The sequence below is a fragment of the Myodes glareolus genome, chromosome 7 (assembly GCF_982192425.1).
Source record: "Myodes glareolus chromosome 7, mMyoGla1.1, whole genome shotgun sequence".
NCBI classification, from domain to species: Eukaryota; Metazoa; Chordata; class Mammalia; order Rodentia; family Cricetidae; genus Myodes; species Myodes glareolus.
The window spans coordinates 103,618,839-103,627,701 of NC_142032.1; the positions used below are offsets into that span (position 1 = coordinate 103,618,839).

General features: G+C 47.9%; 1 long non-coding RNA gene across 1 annotated transcript; it reads right to left on the minus strand.

Moving 5' to 3' along the window:
* Positions 1 to 3,190: 3,190 nt before the first annotated feature.
* On the minus strand, positions 3,191 to 5,639 carry LOC146893382 (uncharacterized). The gene is made up of 3 exons (XR_015002915.2): positions 5,513 to 5,639; positions 5,202 to 5,322; positions 3,191 to 3,800 (listed from the first exon to the last, which is right to left on the minus strand). It is a non-coding gene; the product is annotated as an uncharacterized LOC146893382 (long non-coding RNA).
* Between the last annotated feature and the right edge of the window lie 3,224 nt (positions 5,640 to 8,863).

The window sequence follows — 8,863 nt, forward strand, 5'->3', positions numbered from 1 at the left end:
CATGCCTTTAATCCCAGCACTTGGAAGGCAGAGGTAGGTGGACTTTTATTATAGTCAAGTGCCTCATCCCAGCCCCTGGGACGCATCTTTAGAATGGAGCAGGAAGCTCCATTTCAAGCCCCCTCCCCTGGGAATTGCCTTGGTCCAGACTCCATCTCTGGGAAAGCCTGCCAAGCAGTGACCCCTCCCCAGGGAGGGTCAGGACCACTCCTACAGGCTATTTAGGCTGCCCCCCAGAAAAGGAACATGTGGTCTCCGGGTTTGCGTGGTCTCCCCTTCTCTCTCTCTCTCTCTCTCTTTCTCTCTCTCTCTCCCTCACCATGCTTTCTCGGAGCCACCCAGGAGCACTGCATTAAACATGGACATCTTTTATTTGGTCTAATTGGAATTATTTGCTTCGGCAGAGAGGCTTGTCTTAAGAAATATTCCTAATATATGGAGGTTCCACTGAGGGGGCTGTTTTTCCCACAGGCCCAGGGCCACATGTTGGAAAATGTCCTTATTGTGCCTGCTCTCCGCCAGGCTAAAATCAGCTTCTGGGTTAAGATTAGCTTTGTCTCGGTAAGTCCCCCTCCCCTTTTTTTTTATATCAGCAGAGGCATTTATTTTTGTTGATTTTTAGGCTTTCTGTTAAAGTCACGATTGTGCCGTGAAAGTCCAACCCAAGCAGGGAAGCTGGCCTCTCTGAGGTGGGGAATGGCACGGACCAGAGATGTCTGCCACTCATTCCTCATGAACCCCCATTTTTGACTCAAGAGCTCTGTCCGGTGGACGCATTGCGGCAGGCTTGAGGCCATAATTTGGCATGGGCTTCTAAATGGGTTCTTGCAATACAAGCCAAATCCTCAGACACCCTTGGCGGCCGTTTACAAAAATCCTTTTAAATTGGGGCTATCTAACATCTAACGTAAAAGCAAACAAGGCTCCAAAAGGCCATGGTTTCTGCCATGTGCTCCTGCCCCTCCCTGCTGCTTGCTGTTTGTCTCACTCTGAGAGTCTCTAAAGTGAACCTGTTTCCCCTGTCCTTCTGATCTTGTTCCCCCTTGCAGCGTCTGCTAATCCGGTCTTTAATGGGACCACCTCTGTGCTTCCCTAACTCCTGCCACCTAACTCCATCAGGACTTTTAAGTTGGTCAGCTGACACAGGTTTCCAAGAGTGTTTTATTTGTCTGTCTGTTAGAATGATGCAGCCCCAGTGTGTGTGTGAGTGTGGCTGCATTTCATAGTATGCCTGACTTATGTTTCTATGTGCATGTGTGTTTGTTTTAAGATCGGTAAAAATTTTAACTCCAGATTACAACAGCTCTGGAAAGTACAAACATATGGGTAACCCCCATTTTGACCCCCACCACCATCTTGGATAAGAGTACCCATGTGTGTTAGTATTCTTTGACTTATTATAATATTCCTTTTAATCTTCTTACATTTGCTAGCATTGGTAAGCTGTAACTAATTGGATAAAATATACATCTAAATTTAGCTTATATGCCCAGTTTAAAAATAACAGGTAATGATACCCAATTCTCAAGTGCCTTTACAGATCTGAGAGTGTGGCATTTAATAAAAAAGCCTCCAACACAGAGACACGCCAGCTCCTGCAGCATCCTACAGCTCCTCCAAGAAGATGTATGGTTGCAAAAGACCTTTTGCCTTCAGGCTTGCCTTTGGGTTTGACAAAGCCACCCACACGGCAAAAGCGGTCTTCCACCTCTTCAGCTTCCTGGGTGCCACCCAGGGAATTGATCTTTTCGTCCTGCGAAGACAGGTAGACTAAATCTCCCCACACACAGGAAAATTTTTGGACCTCTTGAACTGAGCAGCTAACGGCAAGCACTGCTTCTAGACTGGTGTTTTCCAAGGACTAAGGAGAAACTGGGAATTGCTGTGTAGTTAAAAAAAAAAAACTGTCTCGTTTTTGCTCATTTATCCCTCATATCTGTCTGATGGCATTTGATGACTTAAGGTACTGGTAGCTCATTACTTTGTTTGTTAAGTTTCCTGCTAAAATACAGAGAAGTGTAACAGCCTTCATAGTTCATGATTAACAGGTTCAGGTGTATCTTTAAAAAAATCCAGAGTTCCCAATTCCCTTTAATTGTCTTCTAAAATGTGCATGCCTTTTAACCTAAAGCAATAGCCTTTTGCTATGACACCAAGATGTAAATCTGTTCCAGTTGTCTTATAGATATCTGCAGGTTCCTGGAAAAAGTTTGGCTGCTGTATCAAAACCAGGTCTGGTAAAAACTAACAGTCTTCAGAGCGTATTTTAACCCTACCCATTTTTAATCATATTTTACAGGTTACTCCTGCTGCCTGGGCCAAGACCAACTTACAAAGTGCTCTCCAGACAACACCAACACCTGCACCAGCTCCTGGGACTTCACCATTGGTGCCAACTCTCCTGGATCAAGGACACCTATCAACTAAAATCTGGTTTTATCTGCTATTGTGTACCAATTACACACCTGAGCCTCACCTGGACAACCAGGGCACTTCTCTTCCCATTCTTTCTGGCAGATAATGACCCTTCCCATGGCTACGCCCATTTATAGGGCCAATAGTAATATTTCTTTTCTCCTAGCCACCTGTCTTCTCATCTCCCTAAGGAACAGATGCCTGAGGTCTCCAGGATGACAGTAAACTGGATGCCTCTCCAGCCATGCCTCTCACTGAGCGTGAGCCCACCAACTCCCTCTCCAGCGTTGGCCCATGCCCGCAGAAAGTAGTCAGACTTGAGTCAACTCCCCTATATACAAGGAGTCTGGGCTGTTTGGTCTGATTGAACCCCAGCTCCCTAACACAAAGAGTCTGGAATATTATAGTCAGGCGCCTCATCCCAGCCCCTGGGACCCATCTTTGGAATGGAGCAGGAATTGCCTTGGTCTGGACTCCACCTCTGGGAAAGTCTGCCAAGCAGTGACCCCTCCCCAGGGAGGGTCAGGACCACTCCTACAGGCTATTTAGGCTGCCCTCATAAAAGGAACATGTGGTCTCCGGGTTTTGCGTGGTCTCCCCTTCTTTCTCTCTCTCTCTCTCTCTCTCTCTCTCTCTCACTCTCTCTCTCTCTCTCTTCCCCTCACCATGCTTTCTCGGGGCACCCAGGAGTGCTGCAGTAAACGTGGGCATCTTTTATTCGGTCTGATTTGGTCTGACTGGAATTATTTGCTGCAGCAGAGAGGCTCGTCTTAAGAAATATTCCTAACAACCTTTATGAGTTAGAGGCGAGTTCCTGGAGAGCCAGGAATGTTATACAGAGAAAGATTCTCACTCCCCTGATGTGTCTGTAGTTTGTGTCAAGTTCACATAAAAACAATCAGCACATACAGTTTATGGATACATACGCATGAGAACGCACACCCATCGTGATGACCTATATGAGAAGCATCCTCCACAGGCTTAGGAATTTGAATACCGGTACCCAGTTGGTTTGGGAGTTTGTAGGGAGACTCGGGCTTGCTTGGGGAAATACCTCTCTGGAGTCAGTCTTTGAGAGTTTGAAGTCTCACCGGACTTCCGGTTTGCTCTGATAGCTCAACGTCCTGCTCCTACTGCCACATCTCCCTCCAGAACAGGAAGCAAACAAACTTTTCTCCCGTAAATCGCCTTGGTCATGGTGTTTGATTACAGCAGCAGCAGAATGATTAAGACATCTCTGTATTCAACTGCAGAGGCCAGAAGACATACAGCTCCTGGTTCTCCTGCCTCTACCTTCCAGAGGACCCAAGTTCCACTCCCAGTTTATAGCTGTATGTAATTCCAGTTCCAGGGAATCATACGCCCTCTTCTGGCTCCTGTGGGCACTGCAAAACAGACAAAGCACTCATACACATAAAATGAAAATAAATATTAAGAAGAAAAAATGTCATCACTACGTCCATGAAAGAGTTTTGGAATCTTTCTAGACTGACATAGCCTTCCTCACTTACACCGTGATTGGTGTCACTGGTTCCCTACTAGTAAAAACAGCCTACTGATACAGACATCTTCAGGAGCCAAAGGGACTGAAAACATTGGCTGTTCTTTACTACATATTAGTAAAGTACTTAGTACTTTACTATTGGTGGGTGAATTGGCACTTGTGTGGGTAGCTGGGATGCAGTGAGACTGTGAAGGGGGCAGCTTTTAGGAGGGGTCTCCCAGTAGGACAAAGGCCGGTCATGCTGCTGGACTACAGGGCAGCTGGGAGCCATCTTGGGGCTCCTGGACCTCAGGAAGGGAGGTGGGTTCTGGGAACATGCTGTTTTTGAAAGTACAGCACCCGAAGGCTGGGAATGACAGGATTAGGGAAAGACTCAGTCTCTGGAAATGCCAGACATAGCCTGTCCAGCAGCATGTCTTGTTGGGTGCCTGCCAGCTGTTCTGGCCAGTCTCTCCAGGCTCTGAGGCAGAGGGCTGACTGGAGGAGGAAGGGGGAGGAAGTAAGTTCACTACCAGGCATAGTTTGAAGGAGGGTTACTGACCTCTCCTGGGACTTAGGGCTGGGTCTGGTTCCTGAGCCAGATCCTGCAGATCTCCCCCATCCAGGCCACTCACTAAACCTCAGTGACAGTGACCAACTCTCTCCTCTCACTTTGCTGGCTGCACTCCTTCAGTCTCAACCTGGGGCATCTCTTCTCCCACCTTCAATTCACCTCTGCATTCCAAAGACAGCATAAACCACCTCAACCAGTCGGGAACAGCACCTGTGTCTCCAGCCAGTTGTGCTTTGAGGTAGCGTTGGGATCAAATCTCTCACTGAGTTTCACAGTGATCAGGTGTGGCAACTGGAGCTCAGTCTCCATAGAAGTTGGGATGATGCCCTGCACACTCAGGAGGATCAGGGACAGTGGGTCAACCAGAAAGGATTGGGCTGGGCATTGGAGTTTATGCCTTTAATTACAACACGAGAGGCAGTGGCAGGCAGATCTCTGTGACTTCAACTCCCACCCTCCTCTACTTAGGGAGTTTTAGGCCAGTCAGCCAGGGCCACACAGTGAGACTCTTAAAAAAAAAAAAAAAAAAAAAGGAAGGAAAGAAGAGAGGGAGGGCCAGAGGGAGGGTGGGAAGAAGGGACGCTCCAGGTCCAGATCCACTTCCCACTCTGGCTCTTGCAGACTTTTTCCAGAGACCACTGGAGAGCCTGTACACCGCTCACCCCACAGCAGCTGCTGTGGAGTCATTTGTACCCATCTGCACCCACCCCTCCCCCTGGGGCTCCTCACCAGGAAAGATCAGCTCAGCCTCTGCCCAGTGTCTTCACCAGCTTTTGTAGCACACAGGTCCTAGGATCAATGCCACCCATGCCCGCCAGCATCGGTAGACAGATGTTCCAGCTTTCTTGTCCTCAATGGAAGGTGAAGGGACATATTAGAGACATATTGTGTGGGGCTCCCCACCCCAGAGATTCCCAACAGTTCTGCTTGGTCACCACCCTGAATCGCTTTCTTCCTTCCCCTGGATCCCCTCTCAAATAAACCACTTGTGCTTGAACCTCTGTCTCAGGGTTCCCAGAATTCATTATGCTTAACCTTACCCCAGGTTGGTTACTTGCTGTCCCCTCTCCAGAAACTCCACCCCTGCCTCTGTCCAGAGAACCCTAGTCACTTTGAAAACTCAGCTAAAGACATTCTTGAGCCCTGAGGCTGAGCGTTTCCTATGCCTCTGCAAAGTCTCTCTGGCCCAATACCCAACATGACAGCCCTGAACTTTCACCTTTGTCTACCCAGTGACCTACACAGGTAGGGACTCATAACAGGCATTAGTTAATAAATGAAGGATGAGGACAGCTCCAAACCTCCAAAGAATTCTGTGTTCATTCCTTCACTCAGACATCTACAGAGTACTAGGCCAAGTGTGGGGAGCCCGGCTCATAAATCATAGACACAGTGACTGCCCAAGAGAGGCAGCATTGGACCGGAGTGGTTGGTGTATGACAGAGGCCAACATGGGGGCATTTCAGGGTTCCTCCTGAACCTCCACGGTGTCTGGGGGGCAGAGAAATCCTGATTAGGGGGTGCAGGTCCTGAGGGAACCTCCACGATGTCTGGGGGGCAGAGAAAGCCTGATTAGGGGGTGCAGGTCCTGAGGGAACCTCCACGGTGTCTGGGGGGGCAGAGAAAGCCTGATTAGGGGGTGCAGGTCCTGAGGGAACCTCCACGGTGTCTGGGGGGCAAAGAAAGCCTGATTAGGGGGTGCAGGTCCTGAGGGAACCTCCACGGTGTCTGGGGTGGACAGAGAAAGTCTGATTAGGGGGTGCAGGTCCTGAGGGAACCTCCACGGTGTCTGGGGGGGGGACAGAGAAAGTCTGATTAGGGGGTGCTGCCCTCCTTATGCTAGCCCCACTCACCCTCTTCATCTTCACAGAGCTGGAGAACCAGGGAAGAATGACTCCTACAGTCAGGCCTTTCTTTCCTTCAAAGACAACATCTACCCTCTGGTCTTGCCTAGTCATGTCTTTGCATGCTTTCTATATGAGTATAATATTGTTTTGTATATTTTGTTTTTACTTGTTTGCTTACGTGTGTATTTATTTTGAGACAAAGTTTCACTGTCTAGTCCTGTCTGGCCTGGACCTCAGTATATAGACCAGGCTGGCCTTGAACTCAGAGTGACCTACCTACCTCCCCTGAGATTAAAGGCCTGTGCCACCATGCCTGGCCTTGCTTTGCGTATTTTAAAACTTTATGGGCATAATGTCATACTGTGTGTACTCTTCTCTCTGTATGTGCGTATGTTTTCTATCACACTGCGCTTTTGTGATTTTAGCTTTTTTGATGTGTTTTTCTAGTTCATTCGTTTTATCTATTATGTGTATTCCACCATTATGTGTATATATACATATACATATGTATAGCACACAATTATGTGTATACAGTCACCCTGCAATATTAAAATAGTCTATTCTTTTTATTGTTTTTATTGTGTATTTATTTATTTTTAATTAAAATCACTTCTTATTTATTCATTTGTGGAAAGGTGGCATTCACATCACCACACACGTGTGAAGGTTAGAGGACAATGTTATCTCTTCCTATCTTGTGGGTCTCTAGGATCAAACTCAAGTTACCAAGCAGTAAGTGCCTCTGCACACTAAACCATTTCATAGGCTTAAAATGATATAATTTGTTTAAATCTGTCCAAACTCTCAATTTTTCCAAATATCATCACAATTCTTTAAAAATATTAGTAATAATTTCTCTGCATACTATAAAATTTCATGGTCCAATATGGCATCTATTAGTCACATGGGGGCAGTCTCTCTCTCTCTCTCTCTCTCTCTCTCTCTCTTTCTCTCTCTCTCTGTCTCCCTCTCTTGACTCTGGAGATGAATCCAGGGCCTCCACACCTGCTCTACCACTGAACTACATGCCAATCCACAGCTTATTTAAATTTAAATATAAATTGTTGACCCCCTGTTCTTAGAGTCTGTATTAGCAGACAGCAAACGCACTGTGCTGGACTTGTCGTGACAGAAGCAGTCAACCCCGATGACTTTGCTGGGACCCACAGGTCAAAGGATGATGCTTTAGAGACAGGCTTTTCACTAGCCAGATAGATCTGAAGAGTCAGAAAGCAGGGGGGAGGAAGGACAGTGACAACCTGGAGGGGCACCAACTCTGTCAGGTGCTGCCCTGCTCCTCTGCCCACCGCCATTCCCACCTTTAGTCTGAGGCTGAGTCGCCACTGAGTGGCCCAGAACAAGCCACAGTCTCAGAACTTCTGTTTCTTAGCCTGTAAAATGGACAGCTAACACTGAATTCTGGATGTTCTGAGGGCCAGGAGGCTGCTTACTGTGTAGAACATGTCACAAACCCATATCGGACTCTGGAGTCAGATTACCTGGCTCTAAATCTTAGGTCTGCCACTTACCAAGCTGTGTGACATTGGTAAGTCACTTCAACTCTCTGTGTCCCAGCTTTTCCACTTTTAAAACAGGGATCATGAGAACCCAGTGGTGGTGGCACACACCTTTAATTCTAGCACTCAGAAGACAGACTTCGAGGCCAGCCTGGTCTACAGAGCGAGTTCCCGGACAGCCAGGGCTACACAGAGAAACCCAAGAAAACAAAAACAAAACCAAAACACTCTCCTAGGGCCGAGGACGCGGCTCTGCTGAGGATGCCGCTCCGCAGGTGCAGTGTTTGACTAGCATACACAAAGCCGTGGGTTGGATCCTCAGCACAGCATAAATCTGAAGTGCTCGCTCATGCTTGTAATCCCAGAGCACAGGAAGTGAAGGCAAGAGGATCAGAAGTTCAAAGTCATACTTGGGTACATATAAGGTTCGAGGTCAGCCCAGGATGTAAGAGACCCTGTCTCAAAATACAGATAAACACACAAATGATACAATAAAAGCATAGCCCCTTACACATAGAAGATAGTTGTAAAATTATACTAAACCTCTCCCTTCCCCACCACTCCATCCTCATTACCCCAGAATTATAAACTCAGAGCTGGGGAGTTGGGGGAAAATCACCGTTCTCTCTCTCTCTCTCTCTCTCTCTCTCTCTCTCTCTCTCTCTCTCTCTCTCTCTCTCACACACACACACACACACACACACACACACACACACACACACACACACACGCCACATAATAGAAAGGGGGAAGAAGGAGGAGAGGGAGATAAGGAGGGAAACTGAGACCAGTAGAGAGCTGGAGTAGCTAGGGAATCCAGAATTCAGCATAGCGGCACATTCCCAGCCCAGGAGCCCTCCTCTGCAGACTGCCGCTTGTTTAACGATCTGTCACCGCCTCCCTGCCCCACCAGTGCGGGCAGCCCAGCCCTGTCCCAGCTGGGCGGGACTCCAAAGCTCTGTGCCAAGACCACCGGGCCACAGTCTTGCTCTGGTACCGCAGGGACCCAGGGACTCTTCGGGCCAGA